Source organism: Tamandua tetradactyla, chromosome 21 (assembly GCF_023851605.1).
Source record: "Tamandua tetradactyla isolate mTamTet1 chromosome 21, mTamTet1.pri, whole genome shotgun sequence".
NCBI classification, from domain to species: Eukaryota; Metazoa; Chordata; class Mammalia; order Pilosa; family Myrmecophagidae; genus Tamandua; species Tamandua tetradactyla.
The window spans coordinates 23,482,847-23,508,416 of NC_135347.1; the positions used below are offsets into that span (position 1 = coordinate 23,482,847).

Genomic DNA, 25,570 nt, shown 5'->3' on the forward strand with positions numbered 1-25,570 from the left:
TGTTTAAAATGGCTTATTTAGTCACCAGTCTTTTAGACAAGTATGCAATCTCCTCTGGAGTAGTCACTGATCTATTTCACCTTAATGTGCTCTACCGCCCTGCATCCAGACATACTGCCATGCTTTGTACACAGTAGATTTGGAATAATTATACACTGAATTGAAGTCATTGTGCTTAATCTATTTATAGAGAACAGAAGTAATAGAAGACAATTCATTAAAGCCAAGTAGCTAGTGAAGAGTTTGATCTTTTGGACTTACATACATTTGATTTATAAATACCTCCAAGCACACATGGTCATCATATGTAGAAAACTTTCAATTTGAGTGGACTAGCTGGTTTTAACTTCAGTCAGGATAGAGCATGCTCTTGACAATTCTTCTGCAGCTGTGAAACAGAGAAAGTTATGTCATTAATTTTCCTGTAGTACTAAAATCAAACTTGTGATCTAAATTCTCTCTAGTACATCCAAGGAAATCCCTGGAGAGAATTTAGAGAAGATCATCTTGCCAGGAAATAGCCTTTTTCCTCTTATGCCACTTAATTATCATTACTTGCATCAGAACCACATATTTATACATATATTTGTATACATTTTTGATGTCAGATAGTTGTGATACATTTTGGTTCATTCCAGGTTTGTTAACTCTTTGAGGACAGACACCATAACTTATGTATCATTATATTCAATGCAGCATCCATCAGATTGCTATGTACATAGGAGGCTCTGCATATTTGATGCTTGAATAAAAGTATCTGCCAGTTTAAATATCTTGTGTACTCCAGAAAAGCCATGTTCTTTAATCTTCTTTCAATATTGCTGCCTGGGATTTTTTTTTTATTGTTTCCATGGAAATGTTACCTACCCAATTGATTAGATGGTTTCCATGGAGATGTGTCTATAACCATTCAAGATGGGATTACTGGAGTCCTTTAAGAGGCAAGCATTTTGGCAAAAGGTTTAGAGCAGCCAGAACCAACAGAGTTCACAGAGCCAGAAATCTTTGGAGATGAAGAAAGAAAATGCCCCTGGGGAGCTTCATAAAACAAGAAACTCAGAGAGAAAGCTAGCAGACATCACCATGTGCTCTCCCACCTGAGAGATAAGCCCCAAACTTCATTGGCTTTTCTTGAGTGAAGGTAACCTCTTGTTGGTGCCTTAATTTGAACATGTTCATGACCTTAGAACTGTAAACTTGAAACTTAATAAATGCCCCTTTTTAAAAGCTGTTCTGTTTCTGGTATATCACATTCCAGCAGCTTACTAACTAAAACAGTATCCATTGGTAGACGTGTGTACTAAAGGCAGCAGTGGGGAGCAGTTAGGAGTAGACAATAAAATTAGATTGTTTGTTCTTTTTTATTGTGGTAATATATATCATGAAGTGTGCCATTTTAACCTTAATATTTTGGTGTACATTTCAGGGCCATTAATTACATTCACAATATGGCGCTCTCCACATCCATCTATTACCAAAACCTTTTCATCACCCCAAAAAGAAATTCTATACCTTGAAATAACTGCATCAGATTCATCCCTTCTCCCAGGCCCTAGTAATATCTCTAATATACTTTTTGTTTTATTCTAAATATTTAATGCAGTTGGAAGCATGCAATATATTTGTCCTTTTGGGTTATTTCATTTAGCATAATGTTGTTATGATTTATCTACATTGAAGCATGTGCCAGAACTTCATCCCTTTTTAAGGCTGAAAATAGTCCATCATATATGTATGCCACCTTTTATTTATCCACTCATCTGTTAATGGATACTTGTGTTGCTTCCATTTTTTGCTTCTGGTATATAATGCTGCTATAAACATTGGTGATCACCTGTTTGAATCCTGGTTTCGCCATGTACTTCTAAGCAAACTGCATGGACTTGTGAGGAGTAAATAATATAATTCAGGTAAGTCTTAGAGTGATGTCTGGCTCATGGTAGTTCAGCTACTTTTTGTTCTGCATTGTCCACAGAAAATGTAGTCTTCTGGCTAAACAAGTTGCACTTAGGGATTTATGAAAATCAGGGATTTCAACTTCATTCCAGATTTTCATAATGGTAATGCAAAGCTTCAGCATGAGCACCTGTCTCGGTTTCCCAGAACTGCCATGACAAATAAACTTAATGGGCTGGCTTAAACAACAAGCATTTATCATTTCAGTTTTGAAGACTGCAAGTCCAAAATCAAGATGTCAGCATACCATGTTCTCTCGCAGAATCGGTAGGTTCAGTTGAGGGCAGTCTCCATCACTTTGTGACTTCTCTCTTTCCTCTGGCTTCTTCACACTTCTGTCTTTTGTTTACTCCTGTGGCTTTCTCTGCTAACTGGATTCAATTTTCCTCTTTTTATTAAAGTATCCAGTCATGTGGATTAAGACCCATCCTGATTCAGTTCGACCACAGCTTAATTCATAATAATATGTTCAAAAGGTTATTTACAAATATGTTCACTTCCACAGAAATGCAGAAGATGTGAGCATGTCTTTCTGGGGGATGAGACTGAGTTTCTAGTAGTTCCTATTCCCTTCAGATCAACATTCAGGTAGAAGCAGTGAGGCAAGTATCCTTACTTCTGGATGTACTTTTGGTTCTTATCTACTTGATGACCTTTCTCCCTTGGTTTGGGGTGCAGTGGAATTCCGGAAGAAGTTAAAAAAATGTTTATTAGTTAGAAGTTCTGATAATATTTTAATAAATCACTATTTTTAATTGACAACATGTCAACATATTTTCTATGATATATATTAATAAACTCAAGATGGGGTTTGGTGGCACACAGTATTATAGTCAGGGAACAGAGGAGGTCTGAATGTGGTCTTCTCAATCACTTTTCCTTTTATGAAGTTCTTGAAGAAGCCATATGCACAAATCAAAATGAGAAATGAGGGAGCGAGGACTGTTCTATGTGCTCTTAAACAGCAGTATGATTTCCAGAGCTCTCTGGGCCTCAAGCTCATGACCCAAGAAGGCCTCTCCTTATTACCTAAGCGTTGATCTTTTCCTCTCTCAGCTCTCAAGCATGCACAGTGAGAACTCCCAAGGAACGAAGCCCTCACGTGAGAAGGAGGAAGAGGACAAGATGGTATGACCCTGAGGGTCTTGGCATTGTTTATGGCCCAGTCTCTGGAGGGCTGTGTGTTTCCACCCACTATGAGGAAACAGCATCCTGAATTTGTCCAACTAGATTAACTTTTCCATCTCTGAAGAAGAGAAGCTGGGCAGGGAATGGGGGATGGAGGAGAAGAGAGACATCTCTGGTTTGGAAAGTGAGAAAACAGATATCCCTTCCCCTTAGAGGCCAGAAAAATGCGATCTCTTAAAGGGATTCACCTAGTTTTAAACATAAAATAGTTCAACATATTAATGTAAAGTATGTGCATTTTTTAAAAATTAAAGAATTAGACTATTTTTCATTTTTATGTATAAATATTCATTTATTGGTCCTATTCATTGTTGGTCCTATTCATTAGTACATTTTTTCTTTGTTATTAATTTGTACAATATTGACATACTTGTTAGTGGAAAATACCCTGGTACCCTTATATTATCTGTAAACAGTTTTCTGTATTACTTAAATACATCCCTTTGCAAGTTTTAAGAGATATGGATTTGCATTTATCTTTAAGTTATACTGCTAAAGAAAACATTTCTCAGGTTTTTTTTTGTTATCGTCTTTCTGGTTTATTTGTTTTGTATATAAGTTTATTTTAAGTCACTAGAGAGACTAGACTAATTTAATTATGTCCCTGATCCTTGAATTTTTACCAGCGGAAGCCCTGCCTTTCAAGAATTCTAAAAAATTAGAAGGAAATTTTAATTAATTAGGGGTAGCTCTGATAGCTATTATTTATTGCTCTAAGTATGAGAAAGTGGATTTCATGGTTCTAGATATATGTTTTAACTCAATAATATAACAACTACATCAATATTTTATTCCAGGTAAGGAACACTGTGGTATCTTAGGTTTTGTATGTGGAGGGATGAAGGTGGGGGGGTGACTGCTCATGGGAATAGAAAAACAAGCTCAAAAGGCAGGTGATGGTAGAAGGTATCTGATTATTTATTCTACCACTTGACAGGTGATGAACTGATTCACTTTTACATGGTATCTCAATTAATTCTGTCATTAACCCTGAGTCACATAGAGAGTGAAGAACTTGCTCAAGAGCATTCAGTAAATAAGAAGTGGAAACTGAATTTTAGCTCAGGTTTGTCAAGTTTCCAATATCATATTCTTTTACTTATTTTCCCTGTGCCTAAGGATGCATCACTAAGTGATGTAAGTGTTGGGCGCCTCTTGTTTTGCCGTTGGAATCTTTCTACATCCATATGAAGCAACACTGGGATGGCCTGATGGAGGATGAAGCCAAATGGTAGGATCCAGCTGTCTTAATAAACTCATGACAATCAACCCAGCCCAGGACCCAGGCATGCATACCATTCAGGTTAGACCAGAAGATCTGCCTGGCCCAGTCCACAGAATTCTGGAAAATACTGAGGAAGTAATTATTCATCATTGTTTTAAGTAACTAAGTTTTGAGGTGGTTTGTTATGCAGAAGAAACTGATTGATACGCAGAAGTAGTTTCAAAATGATAGCGTGATTGCAAGTTCAGCACAAGGAATATTTTAGAATTCTTATTTGGAGAACATTGGTGTCACTTAAAAAGTGAAAGGGGAGAGAGGGTTAACTTCAAATTCAATGTCCACAACAACAGAAATGTCAACTTATAGAGTACATATTATTTGTTATGTATTGTTAATTTTTTAACATGCACTGTATGTTTTGACTCCATCTTATGAGGTAGATGTCATTTATCCCTTTTTTATAGATGACTAAAAGGAGATTTAAAATATTTAAGTAATGTTTGTTACAAAATTTATATTTTGACTAGTGCGTTTCCTAATATAACTTATGTAGATAGTTTGATTGAACTCCATAAGTACTTGGGATCTCAGGTAGGACATGAGATTTTGTTGGTTTGTCCAGAGTGATGCTCCGATGAATCCCAGAGTGATTCAAACAGTGAGTGGAAAAGTATTTGCAAAGCCCCTTTCGGGGAATGGTGAGAACAGGGAGAAATTCAACTTCTCCAAGTTGAATTCTTGATATTCTCACAAGCAGTGTGGACAACCAAAGCTATAGGCTGAGCCCCCAGTCTTGGGGTTTGTTCATATGATACTTAACCCCACAAAGGATAGGTCAAGTCTACTTAAAACCCAGGCCTAAGAGTCACCCCCAAGAGAGCCTCTTTTGTTGCTCAGATGTGGCCTCTCTCTCCAGCCAACATGACGAGCAGTCTCACCACCCTCCCTCTCTCTGCGTTGAACATGACTTCCAGGGGTGTGGACCTTCCTGGCAACGTGGGACAGAGATCCTGGAATGAGCTGAGACTCAGTATCAAGGGATTGAGAAAAACTCTAGAATGAGCTGAGAATTAACATCAAGGGATTGAGAGAACCTTCTCGACCAAAAGGGGGAAGAGTGAAATGAGACAGTGTCAACGGCTGAGAGATTCCAAACAGAGTCGAGAGGTTATCCTGGAGGTTATTCTTACGCATTAAGTAGATGCCACCTTGTTGTTCAAGATGTAGTGGAGAAGCTGGAGGGAATTGCCTGAAAATATAGAGCTGTGTTCTAGTAGCCATGTTTCTTGATGATGATTGAACAATGATATAGCTTTCACAATGTGACTCTGTGATTGTGAAACACTTGTGTCTGATGCTCCTTTTATCTACCTTGTCAACAGATGAGTAGAACATATGGAATAAAAATAAATATTAGGAGGAACAAATGTAAAAATAAATTTAGTTTGAAATGCCAGTGATCAATGAAAGGAAGGGGTAAGGGGTATGGTATGTATAATCTTTTTTTTTTCTGTTATTGTTTTATTTCTTTTTCTGTTGTCTTTTTATTTCTTTTTCTAAATCGATGTAAATGTTCTAAGAAATGATGAATATGCAACTATGTGATGATATTGAGAATTGCTGATTGTATATGCAGAATGGAATGATATGTTAATATTTTTGTTTGTTTGTTGTTAATTTTTTTAATTAATAAAAAATAAATAAAAAATAAAAATAACATATTTAAGTAACTTATCCAACATCCCGGACACTTACTAAATGGTTGTGCCAGGGTTTGAATCCTTATGGAGCCAATTTGAAAGCCTATTTTGATTTCATGTAGCCTTAAGGTAGAAGTCATGGAAGAGCGAAAAAAATGATATGAAGAGAGGAAGGAAACAAGCAAGTTTGCTTAGCTAAAGCTGTTCACTTAAGTTATGAGAACCTGTCACTTCCTGATAGGACAGCCTCACTTCTTTGTTTAAAATAGTGGGTTGATAGAAATATCCCTTGGCAAAGTTCAAGAAGATTATAGAATTAGAATAGGAAGAGGAATAAAATCAGAATAATAAGCAAAGATGAAAGAAGAATATTGAGAAAAGTTCACACGATAATTCTTGTTGCTGGGCTTTGTTACCAGCATGAGGAGTAGCGAGGGGTGGGTGAGACGGCACTGTGACAGTCTGAATTCAGAGCTTAAGAGGGAAAGGGCCATAGATGACAGATGATAATGGAATAAAAAAAAACAAAAAACAAAAACCCAACACAGGTCACAGTGCTATTCTTTCAATTGTCTCTTCATTGGCCTGGATACCTTGTTTTAACCATTTATATTCTCCTTATGCCTGAAAAACTTAAACTGATCTTGAGCTGCCTATTGTGAACAGATGTTCATGTCATATATTATTTATGGTAAATTCACTTTTTCCTTCTTTCTTTTCTATTTTCAAGTGAGCGGAAAACAGTACTGAGAAAGTTAAACTTAAGCTTATAGCATACAAACTGCTACAAGCTTGCACATGGAAATGTTTGAATTATGCAGCTAAGTGCTGTCGCCATCATAAGCATCTCAAGTCAAACCTCATTCACGGGAGGGAATAAAAGCATAAGGTGCAGAGTCTTTGAATCATGAGTGTGTTAATGTGTGTATAATCACAACGGCTTCTTGACAGAACAACACGTGTGGAACTTCTCTTAACCGATGAGTAATACGGCATCAACAAATTAAAAGTGGTGTCATATGACTTCACAGTCAAGTAACCAGGACATAATTAGTTTGATTTAATCTGGAAAGTGAATTCATTATTGCCAAGACAGTGATTCAGTGCTCTGTGCTAAATGGACTAGATGTGGATGCTTAACAGTCAATTTGCACCATGTGTTTCTGTAAAAACAACAAAAAAAAAATCAAATTGCGGTTGGAAGGAAACTCTTTAAGATTTCAGAACTAGATGGAAAATCTGGGTGAAAGAGAATATATATTGATGTTTTCTGTAGTCACAGCAATAGTTAGCTGAATACTCACTCCATGGAAATCTCTATATAGTAGATTTATGTCTGTCAACACTATTTCACAATATTCATTGCTACATTTAAGATACTAATGATTTTGATACCATGTGGAATAACTTAATGAACTATACATGTTTAATGGAAATCCCTTCATTAACAGTCTTGATATATTTTGGAATCTCACAGAAACTCTCTCCTAGCAAACCTACTGTGAAAGTATATTGAAAAACCCTAGAAAACACCAAACGTTTGTAGACCATAACAATAATAGTGTTTTGTATTTGGATAGCTATTGACATTTTTATTTTGCTTCCACTCGTGTTGCTCATTTAATCTTTATTATAATGACATGAGCTAGCCAGCGCAGATGACATTACCCCTATTTTATATATGAGGCCAATGGGAACCAGAGACAGTAAGAAATGAAAAGAGGAAATGAACAGTAGTAAATACGCTTTTTATTCACCCAATTTAAGTTACCTAAAGGCTTTAAAAAGGAGACAGATCAAAATCTTTCTGAGACTGACAATGGCTAAGAATAGTTGAAAGCTTGGGGTTTATATATCCCCTGAAATGGAGCTAAGCCTTCAGTGTAAATTCTCGGCATATACTCTGACATCATCCCCAAGCAATTCCTATGTAGCCTTGCTTCCCAATTTCAAAAATTGATATCACAGTATAGGCTGTAAGAAGTTGGAGATTTGCTTACTTGGAGGAGAGTCAAATATTTAGAGCTACAAAACAAGGCTGAAAATTTGGGGAGAAGCAGTCTTTTCTAGAAGATTTCGGTGCTAATCTCTAACACCCCAAAAGATGTTTCAGAGAGTAGGTAAATTAAAAAGCAATCGATGATTGACAACGACTTTGAACTGGGCAAGAAGTCATTCTTCATGGCAAGTGACTTACTTGATTTGAATTCAAAGAAACGATAACATGAAAATGACACGAATGTAAGAAGTGTGACTACCAACAACTTCGTGGTCATGCTTTCAGATTTTTCCAAAGGCCTTACTGGTATGAGTTCCATTGACTTTAATATGAGCTGAACTATTAAGGAAGAAGTCTGTAAATATTTGATGAACCATAATAACCATCATAGCTCTTTTGTCAGTTGAGTAAAATATACTTGATTGTGTTCAATTAGAGCTCAGAAAACGCATGCTGAAGAGACTAACTGAAATTTTTCTATGGAAGTGTTCGTTATTTGATTACTCATACTCAATATATAATGTAGTTTGAATAAAAGATCTAAGAGTATTTCGGATAATTAGACATAGGAGCAAATAGATATATTTTTGAAAATTTTCCCCACATTTCTAAAAATTTGCACAATTCAGGTGTGATCTTACCAAACTGTAGAAATATTAACATTCATTTTTGTTTTATACATACTCTTTGTGTTCTACAACAAATAATAGAGTTTAATTTAGAGTCAGCAGAAATTTTTCAAAATACAAATTACTGGGTTAAAACCCAGATGGGCTGAATTAGAATTTCCAGGGCTGAAGCTGGGGAATTTTTATTAGAAAGGAAAAAAATATAAAAAAAAAAGCTTTCCAGGGTTTTCTAATAATCTGCTTGCTTTCGGAATTCATTGAGCTAACTTGCTGATAGTTTTCTATGCTTGATCCTTGCTCCCTGCATTTCTTTTCTGGGTTTTCCAATTCTACTCAGAAATTATTCCCTAAAAACTGCCTTTTCACTGATGATTCCCATTATTTGGTCCCCTAAACTCCCCTACATTTTGTTCACTATGACTTATCCTAGGCTCTTCAACTTTCTTTCAATATCTGCATCCCATTTGTTCATTCTTTCTCTCATCGTCTCTTTCTCATCACACCTTTCACTTCCAACTTTAAGCCATCCAAGCCACTTGGACTTTTTACTTTACCACCTAGTTTAGGAACTTGATTATCCTCATTGCAACTAGAAGCAAAACCCCAGCAAGTTTCAAAGACCCGCTTTTGGAAACCAAACTCTCCTTAAATACAAAGATGCACAATTTAGCTAGTTACTTCTCCAACAAATATTTATGGAGCCCACATGATGTGTCTGATGCTGTGTTACATTCTAAGGATTGAGTGATGAACAAAATATGCACAGTTCCTGCCCTCCTGGGGTCTATATTTGAATAGGAAGGAAAAATATCCATTAAAGACATAAATCTTTTCAGAGAGCAATAAGCACTTTAAAGAAATATATAGCAAGATAAGCTGATAATCTCAGCATTTCTTTATACCATTTATTTGTGAAAAATTGAAAGCAAATAGAATGGTCAACAATTTAGAAAAAGGTTGACTGAGTTATTGTACATTAACCTGCATGAATATTATTTAGTCATCGAAAGTTGTAATTATCAAGATTTTGCTATAGGGAAAATACTTATGATGCAATATTTAGTGTAAAATATAAAATAAAAATGTTTATAATCTATTATTATGTCTCTGTAAAACATGCAGAGAAGAAAACAAAATTTTAAGAAAATAAAATTAAATGATAATGCTTTGGCTATTGTTGAGTTACAATTTATTTCCTTTTTCCAATTTTGAGCTCATACTACTTTTATAATTAAAATATTATGTTATACTGATTTATTAGAGAGCATGAAGTGTGACAAATCTAGTTTATTTGATGACTTTGTTAAGTAAAAAGTTCTACTACTTGCCCTGTATATACATTGCAGCTTGATTTTTTTCATAATGGTAAACTTGAGGCTTTGAAGTGCATCTTGAGTCATTAAAGAAAATATCATACTTTTTACTTCGTGTAATTTCTGTGCTAAGTGTATTTTTTTGTGGTTTAATTTTTTATAATGAATGATATATGCATGGAATTAAGTAGGGTAATAATCTATCGGCCAGAATATTTGATTAACCAGAAATCATAATTTCCCAAAACTCCTGAATAAGAGAGTTATTTATAAGCAAAAGAAAAGTCAAGCCTCAAGTCCAACCTTCTTTTTGTAACCATTCAGTTTCTTTGAGGATGTAGGTTATGAAATTAGAATCCTGCAAAAATATCTTGAGAGGCATAGATATCTGTCTCTTCATTTCACTTTCACATAATAGATAGTTTTTTAGTACCTGGTCTTTTCTTGTCACTGGATATTGGAAATCGGGAATTGTGAAACATATTTTATATATTTTTTCCTGAACTTATATCAGTTCATTCAAAATGGACAGGATTTGTGCAATACTATGACATTATTAATAGCATGAAGCATTGCTGACTTAAATGGATGTTGAAATTTTTTGTTACCTCTCAATTTAAAAAATTAAAATGCTAAATATGTTTTAGGATTAAAGAAATATCATATGTCTTCTGGAGAGTATTCATAAATTTACTTTCAGGTGATCCAAATGCAATAAAATTCCAGCATAGTCACTGAGCTCCTATTGGGAGGTTCTTATGGCAGAGAGAGGATTCTAAATGGGGATCTATGCACCATTCCATTCTGAGATAGATTTTTCATTAGTGTCAGAAAAACCAAGGAAAATAGTGACTCTTTTCACAGGGATAAATTTATTCAATTTAAAGAGCAAAATTCCCTTTGTTTGGTAAACTGATGGAGTTCTTTTTTATTTTAATGTGCGTGGAAAAAGAAAATATTAATAATTCTCTGGTGACCCCCAAAATATTTCTGGGAAATTTTAAACCCTTGAAATGTGATGAATATAGTGATCTGACAGGAACAGCAGTGAATTTACTGTCAAAAGAGCTGGGATTGACTAAGGTCTGTCACTAGCTTTATGTTCTTGAATATGCCACTTTACCTTTCAAAACCTGAGTTCCTTTATTTATAAAATAGACCCAGTGCCTGGCACATGGGCAATATTGCATTAATAGCATGCCATTTGTCTTTCTCACATATGTTCCTGCCCTGTAACTCCCACGAGTAGTCTTAGGTGATTGATAAGTCTACTTATTCCAGTCTTCTCGAAGCCATCTGGTTGAAAGAGTATTAACCAGCTACTCTGGGCTAACTTCCCTTTAACCCACAAAGATCCATTTACACTCTTACTAAATTCTCAGGGTAACTTCTGGATCCTTTGCCAAAATTCTGTACCAAATGATACTATTATATCACTTTATTATGTCATCTGAACCTCTCCTATCAATTCTTCTCCCAGAATCACCAACTTTTCATGAGCATATGGTCTTTGAACTTTTGTATAAACCTATGGTACTTCTCTTAGGTTATACAAATCCTTTGTCAGTTCTTTAGCGATGTCTTTCAACTCTAGAATCTCACAGTCCAGGATATTCCACCAGAAGAACATGGCATCGTGTTGGGATGGCACCTGGAGCTCTTTTTGACATAGTGAAAATTGGGGAATTTAATCCATATGAACAGCTACTGTATCCCAGTGGTGAGTTAAAACATTTTCTACCATTCAAAGGGAGATAGAACTGAGTTATTCCAAAAAAAGGTGCTAGTTTAAAAGCTCAGTGGACAATTTTTGGACACACAGAAGTTATTCAACTAGAAATATAAGCCACAATAGATATTTGGGATTATGCGTATGATTTATACTGTCAGTTTAAATGGACTCATGTGGCACCTTTGTTGTCTATTGTTGCAATGTTTTATTGTGGTTGGAAAGTATGCTATTTGTTATTCAAATAATAAATGACATGTGGATGTTAGTCAGTGGCAGTCACCATGGATTACAGAGTGGACATAGAGTACAGCAGCCACAAATTCTCAAGGCCAGGAAACCACTTCTAGTTCAGCAAGAGGATGGAACCCTCTAGGACACCTGCAGACAAACAATTCTTAAAAATTGAAGGAAGAGCAACAATAACCTTTATTTATTTCCAACTAAAAGGCTCTTAGTCTATGAAATGTTAGACTAAAAGATGAAAATTGACGATTTCATGTTTTTTATTGAAATAAATTTTCATGTGTAATGTCAATTTATTTTTGAGTATGGTTTCTTGCCAAATCTAAAATGCTCATATATAGTACTTTTAAATTTGATCTCTTCGCATGTCAAGAATTCTCATAGTACTCTTTTAAAATAAGATACCTACCTAATAATGGAAGCATTTATCTCAAACTCAGTATTTAAATTACTACTTTGAATGACTGCTGAAATTAATCTAATCTCAAGTTTATATACCTTTATAATTTTTTTTTTATTTTGACAACACGGTTTCATAACGTGTGATTAGTTCAGGGATTTTGTGGGCGTAATGTACAAGATAAGCAGGTGGAAACGTTTTTGAATTATCAAAGCCACATTTGAGACGTAAGGGAATGCAGCTTTCTTGACTGGCATCTCCATAATTATTTGCACAATTTTCTGAGATGCTTGACAAGTTCCCGTTTGTCTCTAAAAAAAAAACTCTAGGGAGAATGACCTCAGACCTTGGAGGTATTTTAAAAATCTTTTGTGAGCAAATAGTATTTAAGCCTGAGGGAGAAAATCAACATCTTTTGGATTTTTAGGTACTATCCTAGTGCTACTACTCCAAATCCACGGAAATCTTGGCTCTGAAGGACATTTTTGACGTTGTTCTTCCACTCTCTGAATTAATATTCAAGTATTTAAGCAATATTTCAGTCTAAGAGAGGAACTGTAAGACTTCCCTGAAGGAGAGGCTAAGCAAAGGTTATGATGTTATGAATTAAAACTAAACAGGACACTGATAGTGAAAACTGAAATCCTGTTAGTTAGACTAATAATGAATCCACTCAGTGAGACAAAGGGTCCCTCAAGGTGAGGTTTGCTGGAGCCTGAATAGAAATGGCCATTTTATTATTAATGCATCCATTCATGAAAATGCTGTAATACTAATTTACACCATTAAACAATACTAAAAATGAGATAGTGTGAAGGTGGGCTAAGGGGGAAGTATCCATACTTTTCGATTTAAAGAAAGTTTAATAAAAGAAATTTGCCTAACCTGTAATATATTTTCCCCATACTAAACAAAAGTTTTGCATTGTTTTTTTATTTCAATGGGGGTTGTCTTATTAGTTCATTTAAGAAAGAAAATGTTAAAAATGTTTAATAGCTTCCAGAAGTGTAAATTGTAAGAAATCCTTTTTTAAAAATAATAATTCTCACTGTCCTAGTGCATTTCTGCCTACTTACATTAAGGTAAGGAAATAAGAAAGACTGTCATGATAATTTCGTACCCTATTCGTGGTTTTAATCCCTCTTCTTAAGTATAAATGAAAATGAACTGTTTCCTAATGTATAATTTTGAAATATAGAATGATATTTGAACATCTTTACTAAATTTAAATCTATATTTATCATTGTTTCATATTCATATTTCGAATTTTTTTTCTGTGCAATTAGTCTTCATAGAAATGACATCCATTGGTCAAAGTTGTTGGAGGTTAAAGGTCTCTAAGTTTGAAGCTGAAGTAAAAAGCTGGCAATTGAAATGGGCAACTTCACTTCAAGTGTGTTGAATGATTTTCGATGAAGTTTAAAATTCAAACAGACCTGCTTTGTCCTCAAATTTGGTTATCTTTCTCTGCAAAGCTTAAGAAGTCATACTGTGCTGAGAATGATATTGTTGCAGTAACATTTAATGTTGTTTATTGACCCTTGAGGTTTAAAAATTGAATTAGATTCACATTGTTCTGCTTTAGCAAACTTCATCTTGAATCTGAAAGCAGTAAAATTCCTACGAATACTCATTTATACTCTCTGATGTTTTGGTAGATAAGCCTGGACACACATTAATTTTAATATAGTACATATCGAGTTGTCTGTTTCTCTCTTTGCAAAACAAAATAATTTAGATGTATTTCGGACCAAAGAGAAAGTGCACGTGAATGAACATCGTAGCTGAGTTAAGCACTATAACTATCCTCCATCTATTTATTTTGTACCTAGTTGGAGTCACGTTCCATGATAAGTGGTTGGAATATAATAATAGAATAAATTGTTGAAGTTTTGCCTTCATGAAGTATTTTTCTTAATATTATTATTGGAAACTTTAATGGTAATAAATGAGTTGTTCTGAAGTCATTCAAAAGTGTTGCAATCTTGGGGGTGCAAGGATAATTCTGTGGTAGAATTCTTGCCCGCCATGTGGGAGACCCAGCCCATTCACTACCCCACAAACAAAGAAAATAAAAACCAAACTTCAAAAATTTAATAAATGGTGCTGCAATAATGGGAATCTCACATGGAAAAAGAATGAAATGTGACACCTCCCCTATACAGCATACAAAAAAAAACCGTGTTACAATCTGTATCATCAAATAAATATGAGGGGTTAAGCGGTTGTAAATAGCCAAAACCATCTTGAAAAGAAGAACGAAGTTGCAGGACTCACACTTTCTGATCTTAAAACTTATTGCAAAGCCACAACAATCAAAACAGCATGGTACTGGCACTAGGACAAACATATAGAACAATGAAATTGAATTGATAGCTTAGAAATCAACTTTCACATTCATGGCCAACTGATTTTTGACAAGAGGCAAAGACCCCTTAATTGGGAAAGAATAGTTTCATCAACAAATGGTGCTTGGAAAATGATCTTTATTTGCAGAAGAATGAAGGAGGACCCCTATCTCACATCTTGTACAAAAGCAACTCAAAAAGAATCAAAGATCTAAATATAAGAGCCCCAAAATGTCAAACTCCTGGAAGAAAATGTAGCAAAGAATCTTCAGGACTTTGTGTTAGGTAATGGTTTATTTGACATTACCAAAGCACAAGCAATAAAAGAAAAAAATTAGATTAAATTGGACCTCATCAAATTTAAAAACTTTTTTGCCTCAAAGGAATTTGTCATGAAAATAAAATGACAGCACACACATTGAAAGAAAACATTTGAAAAACACATATTGATAAAGATATAATATCCAGAATATATAAAGAAATCCTTCAACTTAACAACAAAAAGACAAACAGCCCAATTTAAAAATGGACAAAAGACTTGAATAGATGGCTCTACAAAGAAGATAAACAAATGGACAGAAGAAACATGAAAAGATGGTCAACATCATTAACCGTCTGGAAAGTGCAATCAAAACCACAATGAGACATCATTGTGAAAATTGCAAAATGAAAGCTACACATATTGGAGAGGATGTGGAGAAATAGGAATGCTTATTCACTGCTGGTGGGAATGTCAAGTGGTGCAGCCACCATGCAAGACAGTTCGGCAGCTTCTCAGGAAGCTAAATACATAATTGCCATATGATCTGGCAATCCCACAAATAGATATGTACCCCAAAGAATTGAAAGCAGGGATTTGAACAGATTTTTGCACACCAATGTTCACAGCAGTTTTATTCACAATTACCAAAAGATGGAAGCAACCCAAGTGTCCATCAACTGATGAATAGATAAACTGTAACATACACATACCATGGAATGTTCTTCACCTGTAAAAAAAAAATGAAGTCCTGATACATGTGACAACTTGGATGAACCTTGAAGACATCATGTTGAGTCAAGTAAGTCAGAAACAAAAGGACACATACTGTATGATCTTATTGATTTGAAACAATAAGAATAAACAAACTCATAGAGTCAGAATATAGAATATACGTTAGCAGGGGATGGGGTGGGGATAATGCATGGGAAGTTAAAAATTTTAAGTGTATAGGATTCCTATTTTGAATGATAGAAATGTTGTGGTAATAGTAGCACAGCATCATGAAAAACAATGAACAGCATTGAAATATATCCGAGTATGAATAAAAGGGAAAGTGGTAGACTGTATACATGGTAACAATAAAAATTAGAAAAAAATTCCACAGACCTACCCTACACAAAAAGAGAACCCTAGATTAAACCATGGCCTTTAATTAAAAGTACAATTATAAGAATGTGCTATCAAAATCGTAACAAACATTCCACACGAATGTAAGGTGCTGGTAGTGTGATAGTGTACGAGAATCCTGTATTTCATGCATGATTGTTCTGTAAGTCCACAACTTTTCTAATAAAGATAAAAAACAAACTATCGCAATCTCTCTCTCTCTCTCTCTCTTCTTTTTCCTCATGGGCAGGCTCCAGGAATTGAACCTGGGTCTCCAGCATGGTAGGCGAGAACCCTTGCACTGAGCACCATTGCACCGCCCTGCAATCTCTTTTACAACTAAAGATCTATTTTTTTCTATCTCTCCAATGTTGTGTTCAAAGACATTATATTTCAAATGACTTAGCTAATAAACCATATTATTTGGTTTAAGAAAAAAAAATTCCTATTAAAACATGAACAAGGCTATATATTGTTTCGGCTTTCTAAAGCTGCCAGAATGCGATATACCAGAAATGAATTGGCTTTTATAAGGGGATTTATTAGGCTACAAATTTACAGTTCTATGGCCATAAAATGTCTGAATTTAGGGTGTCAACAAGGCGATATCCAGACTGAAGAAAAGGCTCCCAACATCTGGAGCACGCCTGTCAGCTGAGAAAGCACGTGGCTGGCATCTCCTGGTCCTTAACTCCTGGGCTGCATTGCTTTCAACTTCTGATTCCAGTGGGAGCTTCTGTGGGTCCTTGCTTGACAACTCCCTGGCATTGTGTCTCCAAGCATCTGCTGTCAGCATCGGCTCGCCAAGCATTTGTGTTCTCTCCAAAATGTTCCTCGTAAAAGACTCCAATAAGCAGTTGAAGACCCACCTTGAATGGGAGGAGTCACATCTCCTTAGGAACAACCTAATAAAAAGGTCCCACTCCTAATAAGTCTGACCTACAAGTTTGGATTAAAAAGCATGACTCTTCTTGGGTACATGACATCTTCTCTCTCTCTCTCTCTCTCTCTCTCTCTCTCTCTCTCTCTCTCTATATATATATATATATATATATATATATATACATACACATTTTCAGTTAGATTAAAAGCCATTTACACACACTGAGTTAAAATTAAGGAGGAATTCTCTTGGGTAATTTGGAATTATTCATAAACCTTGATGGATCTCAGATTACACACCATGCAATAACTAAATGTTTCTTGAATATCCTTAGACTCTGTCGGATTGGCATGGGCTTTATTAGATGATGCATTTAGAATTCCTACAACTCTGATTTAGAAACATGGTACCTCTTTCCTCACATTTCTTAACTCCTCAGACATACACTAACTGATCTCTGCCTCAGCTGTTCTCTAAGTGCATGATTCAATCCGAGGGGATATTTTCATTTCCAAACCTTCAGGACCCAACGGCTGTGTTTGATACAATAGACAACATTCAAATTCTTGAAAATTTTTCTTTGCTTTATTTTTGCAGCATCATTTTCTCCCATTTCCTCCTCCTTTTGTTCTTCTTTGATTTATCCACATTCTTGTACCTCATCCATAAATGATAACTTTTCCCCAGAAAGATCCAAACTTAATCCTCTTCTATTCACAATTTTTATTTTCTCCTTAAATAACTCATTTGCACCTATGATGTCAAACACAATTTACGACAGAAAACTAGGAAATATGCATTTCCCATCCTCTTGGTTCCAGACCCATGTTCTTCACTTCTTGCTGGATATATGCATATGGACACTGTGCAAGTGCAACTCTACAGCTACACTTGCCTGCATCGACTCTCCCTATTTCCCACAACGTACTTAACACAAGCACCATCGAAATTTGTTTTTCTTCTGTATTCTTTATCTGTCCCCTCGGGATTAGTTTTATATTGTATTTGAGTCATCATGCTTCCTAACTTGTCAGATCCAATCATCACGAAGTCTGGTGAACTCTCTTTTATACCCACTACTTTTTCTCTATCTCCTGAATTTAGTTCATCTCCTTTCTTTGTTTCATGAACACATCTTTAGCTCCTAGTACATGTCAGGCACTGTCCAAGACACTGCAGAGGGAGAAACCTCTAACTCATGGAGCATGAAGTCCAGTAGTGGGAGACAAACGAGAAATAATTATGCTGAAAAGTGAACAAGATAATTTAAACTTGTAAAAGGTGCTACTGAAAAACAACAGAAATCAAGACAAAAAACCAAGTTCATGCTGACTCTTTTTGAACTTGTAACAACTTCTTACCTGTACTTCCTATCCCCTATCCAGTCCATAACAGGCCTTCATTTGCAATAGTTGCAATTACAACTTTGCACTATAAATTATCTGGTTATATGCCTGTCTCTAAAACCAGGGAGTTCTGCACAGACTCATGTCTACAATCCCAGCATATGCTATCAGGCCTGGTAGATAAGGGGGTTTTCATGAAGTGTTCACTAAATGAATTCATTTTCTAGTCCACCTGCAGGAAACTTCAGTAGTCTTTAAGAGTGCTGCATTTTGGGTCATCTAGTTTAAATACAAGAATGGAGAGCAAGGAGGAGTTTATCAGATTTAGAACATAACTTAAAAGATTCATTAGTTCAAGGTTTTATGACAATAAAAGCACTCATTAGTATGGCTGAGCTCACACTATAGAATAAAAACAATGGAGTAATGCTTGTTATCTGTAGAGTTACTTGCTAATAAAATTAATATACTCTGAAGTTCTAATCTGAATGTTTTCCCCATCAAGGAAAACTTTAATCCAAACCCGGTTTAGTAAAAAAATTGCCTCTCCTGTAAAATCTAGCCCTTATCTTTCTTCTTGGGTAGAAAGCAAATTGCGAAGGAGCAGAAGACATGCCTACAAGTTTGTATGATACTGGGGTCTGAGATGGCTGTGATTTACAAAATAAATGGATCTTGGAAAAAGGGGTTTAGTTAAGTATTTTTGTATGCTAAAAATTGGATACCCTTTAATGGTATTTTAAAGCCTGAAATATATATTAATTTCCTTTTAAATTATTTGACAGTTGCACTTTTCTTCCTTGAATTCTAGTCCATACATGGACTGGACAGTTTTGGGGGTCACATTTAATATTTTAGCTATAAATAAATAGTAAACAAAGAATAAGCTCTTCCTAAGGATCAGGATATAGAGTCTTGTACTTTAACTTTTCCATTTCAACTTACCTGCACTACTGAACTTAAAAGTTGGTAGACAAAGTGATAGTTAGATTCAGTTGTCAACTTGGCCAGGTGAACGTGCCTAGTTCTGTTACTGTGGACATGAGCCAATGGTGCGTGAACCTCATCTGTTGCTGATTTACATCTGCAGTCAGCTAGGAGGCATGCTGCAATGAATGACGTTTGACTTAATTGGCTGGTGCTTAAATGAGAGAGCACAACGTAGCACAGCCCAAGCACCTCAGCATTCCTCATCTCAGCACTGGCAGCTCATTCCAGGCCTTTGAAGATGCAGAAAGAAATTACCCCGGGGAAAGTTGTTGGAACCCAGAGGCCTGGAGAGAAGTCCAGCAGAGACCATCCTGTGCCTTCCCACATAAGAAAGAACCTCAGTGGAAAGTTAGCTGCCTTTCCTCTGAAGAACTAACAAAACAAATCTCCTTTTATTAAAAGCCAATCCATCTCTGGTGTGCTGCATTCTGGCAGCTAGCAAACTAGAACAAAAGCTTTGGCTCATGATTGAAGTACATAGGAAATACTGATGTTAGGATTCCAAGAATAATTCGTATTTCCATAAATTCTATTTAATGAGAGGTACGGAGTGAAGAAATACCTAGATGCAGATTTGGAGATTTAGGAGAAATATTTCTCTTTCCAGGCCAGTAGGTGTCATTTTAGTAAATTACTTCTCCAGCATTCTAACTGGAGTTGCCAAATTTCTATGAATTCAGGATTAGAGTCAGAAAAGGAATCAAATCTATTAAATGATTAGACTAAATAGTCTATCAGGCTGTGCTGTTGTGAAGAATGGGTTTATTTGTGCCGAATGTCTCCGAGGAAAATGAACCTTCTCCCACTGTCTGTGCCTGGAGAACCAATCTTTAATGCGTGGAAGTCCTCCAGTCTGACTTTCAATCTGAAAATCAACCACTGACTGTGATTTTTATGTGGCAGTGCCTTTCCTGAGCTAGAAATGTGATGTGCCCATGAAGTTGGCCTGTATTATGTAACATGTCTATGTAGCATGAATTAGAGAGTCCTAACAATACCTTTTGCTCTTAAATTTCTCACCTCTTATACTTTTGGAGACTCTGAAATTTCCACCATTACTCATTTTGCTGGTTAAATTTAGTTCTGGCCTCTAATAAATGTAATTAAATGTTGTTGGAGCAGCAACGCATTTTGGCATTTCCATCAATGATGTGATGTGTCAGCCTATTTAGTTTATCAAATTAGCTGGCATACATCAGAAGCTTCAGGAAATGAGCTTCTGAAGTGATAAGCTCTGGTGTGAGGAAATGGGGAGAGAGCAAAGCTTCAGAGAAAGGGGCTGAGAAGGGTTAAAGGAACATGCTGGGAGAGAATCTTGGAAAGAATGGTTGTGGGGAGGCAGTGGGAAAAAAAAAGCAATTTCCTTCAAAGTTTGATCTAGGATCAACCCTATCCTCAACAAGTGGGTAGGAATAAAAAATCAGGTTAAGTTTTTAAAAAAAAATAAATTGTGTGGCAATTACGTTTATTACACCATTGTGAAGAGTTTTAATCGAAACATTTCTGTTGATGTTAATTAGGTGGTTTCAAGAAGACAACAAAATGGAAACACAAAAATGAAATCCTTGGTGAGTTTTACAGAATTTAGTTTAGCCATCCCTTTCATTTGTAAAATACATCTGAAACTAGTTCTTGATGTTTTGGAGGAATGAGTGGTAAAACAAAACATTTATTATTTGTTTTATTCATACAGAGTTCATTTTATTCATATAGAAATGCAATGTTAAGCTCTTCTATTCCTATTGAAAAGAGTCTCTTTAGAATGCGTGAAAAGAAGATCCTGAGCATTTTATTTAATTTGATCTGAAATCCATATGCTGTCATTTAGAGAGATCAAGTATAAGGACCTGGTAGGTATAAAATGTGCTCCGCATGGTCCTATTTAGAAAGATGCCTCAAATGTGAGTTTTCACAAATTCCATGAAACATATTTTCACACCAAATTTGATACAGCCGTGCATTACAAAATCTCCCTGTTGCCATTTGAATAGAGAAGGGAAAAGTTTCCCTGGAGTTTGCAAGGATGTTTCCAAGCCTAGGTCCTGGGAAGTAAAGACTGCATCAACACCTGCCAGTCGAAACTGCATTGTGACATTTAGACTTTCAGAGAGGTTGTGTTAAAGAATGTATCTTTCCTTAATGTAGGCCCAGTGGAACTTTAAGCGTACGAAAGAGAGGCCTTAATGGGTTCTCTCACTGATTTCCAAATTAAAAGTGACTTCAACCACATGCACCGTGTGGCTATCTCTTGGAAACAGAATTGGGAGGGGTGAGGATATTGCATCGATGCATGGAGTTGTTCAAGTTATGTACTTTTCAAGGGAGCCTCATCTATGAAGTCATCAGTCACGCTGTACGCATAGTTGTAACTTACAGGAGAGCATGTAGGCAGTCTCGGTGATTCTGGGTTTCTTGTTGAGTGCTGGAGCAGGGGAGGAGAGTCCGAACCAGCAAACATGTTGGGAGACCAAACAAATGCCCTTTTCCTGCCACAGTGATGGTGGTTTGGACGCTCCTTGTTCCAATCACACTCACCACATAGGTCATTCAAGTTGTATGAGAAAGCATTGATTCTTTTTTTTTTTTTTTATCTTCTGCCTATTTTCAATCTACATAAAGGCACATGCATGATAGTTACAGTCCTGGTTTAATGGTGAACCATTTTACTTTTTTCTTTATGCATTTCTATATTGCTTATTTTTTCAAAAAATATTTCATTCTTGAATTTTTTTGTACATGTAAAAAGTAAGAAATTTATATGTGTAGAGAACGAAGTGGATTCTCTAAGAGGTGAAGCATAATGTCGTAACACAGCACATTTAGACTATCTTTCTGGAAATCCTGAAATGAGGCTTCTTACTGTGCTGCAATTGAAGCCTATTTTGTGGAGAAATGACTTTGAACAATGGAGGCATGAATTTTGGCTTAATGCAGCTTGGGTATGTAAGCAATACTCAGATGCGGGGTTCTGAAAGATGTGGCCATAATTACAGCGTCTCACTGATACCACACTTTGATCAGGTTTGACTTGAGCCATTCAGAGTTGAGTGTATATGGGGATGCAAAGCATGTGATTGTGTCATGCATGGGCAGGTGCCTGTGAAATCAAGAAGCTCTCCAAGGCATACTAGAGGAGAGGTGCATCTGTTGCAATATCTAAAGTTTCTCCAATTACATCTTGGTTAAATAGTCAGTCATTCAGCAAGTATTAATTTAGCATTCACCGGACATTAGGGGAAGAACTCACTGGCCTTGCTCCAGATCTTTTGCCTGGGCTTGCACTCCGTTTGTTTCTCAGCATTGTCAGAGGCAGCATTTCCCTCAAGATTACCAGATGAGCAAACTGTCCAGCCAGCCAGCTGCTACATTCCCACAGTGCAGTCATCTCTAGTTCTAGCACTAGATCTAAGTCACAGGAACATGAAACCAAGGAATCTGCATTCAGCGTGACACTTAAGTGGATTCTCAAGACATTTTCCTGGTTCAGCAATCAGACATTTCAATCTATTGCATACTTGTTTGTTTGCTTTGGAAATTTGAATTTCCAAAATTCTTGGACAGCTTAGATTAAGCTTTACCATTACCTGATATAAAGGATTGTGTTTTTCACTTCATCATATAAATATGTTTGTGTATTATTATAGTAAAAATCACATATAACAAAGAAAGAAAATGAAAAAAGTCATCACATATGACATCTCTAAAAGATAAAAGCAGTTAATAATTTAACATGTATTCTTCTAGACTTTCCTCATGCAAATCTATAAATAATATATTTTAGAAAGTGTGACTAATATGCATTCTGATCTGTAACCCTTTTTAATACTTAATATGAGTCCTACTGATAAACATAATATCTGCATCATTTTCACATCTGTTTCTGTGACATCTGAATTTGTCCTTTGAATATCTTTAATGCTAAGATTTCTTTAAAACTGAAGTTTATTCTTTAGATTAACAGAAACCAATTGTACTTAGACCTTGCTAGCTATTTTTAATCCATAATCCTGGTTCATATAGTAATTCAAAGTGCCATGTTTTATGTGTTATATTTTTCTTAAGGGTAAATTCTTCTATAACTTATAGGATGGAAAAATCTAAAATACTCCTTTTTTTACGCGAGGCAGACCCCATATTCTATTTATATTAAAATATTTTGCATGTATTTTCTTTAAGCACTGCTGCCGACTTGTCTTTTCTGTCCAAATTTCACAAGTTTGGTTTCATAAACAAAAGAGGATGCGTCTACAACCCAAGCAGGCACATTCTATGCCCAGAGTCCCCGACTGGGCCACGACTCCTCTCACGTCCCAAGCAATGCCAGCCCCTGGAGGCCCGTGGCCTTTTCAGAGTGGCTCACTTCCGCTGAGACTTGGTGTACAACAGGTTCACATTGCCCTGGGCTCCCATTTGCTTTTTAATCAGTAGCTGGCAAAAATGTAAATGGCTATTCTCTTGTTTTTCAATAAGGCACATTTATGTTAAAATGGTAATGAAATATAACTTTCCAGAAGCAGCAATACTGATCTGTTCCCAAGGCAATTGGTGCTAAAGGATTGAGTGGAAAGGGAGAGCCCACTTTTATTTTTGATCCTCTGGAACTGTTCACATGGAGAGAGTAGATATTCACGTTATGAAATTTACCTTCACCTGTACTAGGATTGGCAAAAACCTTCCGTAAATAGGCAGGTTTCCTGAACCCAACACCTGAATCTTCAGATAAATGACCACACTGTGTCTTACTGCTGTTAGAAATCAATCGGTTTTTTTTTTCAGTTCTACATTGTGTGGTTCAGAGTCCACCAACTGGCATTCTCTCAGGCTCAGAGGTTCCTGGTCACAAAGGACCTTCAGTAATTATCTTCTGCCCAGACTGTTTGGAGTCAGATTATTATACTCAGTATAATATATATATGTGTGTGTATATATATATATATACATATACACATATATCATCCACATATTGAACATGAGGTATGTAATTAAAACCATAAAGCCTTTAATTTACTGGGCATTATGCTAGATTCCCTGCACATAAGATCTAACTTATCCCCAGACTCCTGCACTGCACATAATCTGTAATGGATTTACATGACACTTAGAAAACATTCTCCATAGCAGAGCCTCCAAACCCTCCATGATTTGGCACCTCAATGGCCTAATTTCCTTCCTCTCTTCCTTTTGCTCTCTATAATAGTTGCCATTTATTCTGAATGCTTATGTTTCAGGCAATGCTTTAATCTTTTTTTTGATGCTTATTAACTCACTCCTCACAATAACCCAATGAAGTAGGTACTGTTATTACTCATGTTTACTGATGACAAAATTGAGGGACAGAGAGGTTATGTAAATTGCTTTGGTCCCACGGTCAGTAAATGGGCTAGGATTTCAACATGATACTATCGTATTATGCTACTTCTAAGTAGCATTACTATGGGAAGGGATCACGAAGCCTCCAGGATTAAAGTGATAGACACATGTGGAGTCCTAAAGGGCTCTTGCAGGTAGCTGGTTAACAGAGCAATGACTGTTTTCCAAGCAGCTGAGGGAATGCCAACATTAACAGAGGAAAGGAGGATGTGGTATTGAATTTTCCATTTCTAACTGACCCTTTCTTCACTCACTGACTATTTAACTTTTGAACATTTAGATAAGTGACTATCTGAACAGTGCACATTGTGGTAAGGAGGTTTATTCATGACCCAAGTTATGAATAAATATGGTCATGGTTTCATTATTAAATTTTGGTTTAAGCTGTCCAGTGCTGGATTATGCAGTAGGCAAGCTAAACTAACACGTAAGGCACTAGCCAGTCAGAGGCACCAGAAAATAAGAAAAAAAAAATCTTTTGAAACAAAGTTAAAAAATAGCAACTCAAGTGGATCAAAGACCTAAATATGAAATCCAGAACTATAGGACTCCTAGGAGGAAACAGGGAAACATTCTCAAGACTTTGTGTTAGGCACATCTATGCTTATTTCCTAGCAACGAACTTGCTGGATCCAAATTTTAAGGCTTTTGATCCTTCTTGCTAAATTGCCCACCATAACAATTTAGTATATCCTCTGGTCACACCATAACAATTTAGCATATCCTCTGGTCACCAGGTACAATATTTTTTCTTTTTCAGCCAACAGAGAATACAATTTTTAGGGATGGAATGTAAAGAAATCAAAGACTTATTAAGCAGCATTGGCCTGCTTAATATGAGCTGTAACAACAAAATCTGTTACCTTTTACAAGTGCTTA

At 35.9% G+C, this 25,570-nt stretch overlaps 2 long non-coding RNA genes across 5 annotated transcripts in view; one reads left to right on the forward strand and one right to left on the reverse strand.

The window, feature by feature from the left end:
- Positions 1–281: 281 nt before the first annotated feature.
- LOC143665305 (uncharacterized) overlaps positions 282–25,570 on the reverse strand; it is a 121,677-nt gene continuing 96,388 nt past the window's right edge. The window contains exon 3 of the long non-coding RNA XR_013166854.1: positions 282–388. This is a non-coding gene — a long non-coding RNA (uncharacterized LOC143665305). The remainder of the gene's footprint in view (positions 389–25,570) is intronic.
- LOC143665303 (uncharacterized) overlaps positions 11,520–25,570 on the forward strand; it is a 64,346-nt gene continuing 50,295 nt past the window's right edge. Inside the window, exons 1-2 of one of the 4 annotated variants that reach the window (XR_013166849.1) lie at positions 11,524–11,730; positions 20,842–20,889. This is a non-coding gene — a long non-coding RNA (uncharacterized LOC143665303). Of the gene's footprint in view, positions 11,731–20,841; positions 20,890–25,570 lie in introns of all 4 variants that reach the window. The other 3 variants (XR_013166850.1, XR_013166848.1, XR_013166847.1) reach the window with 3 other exon arrangements.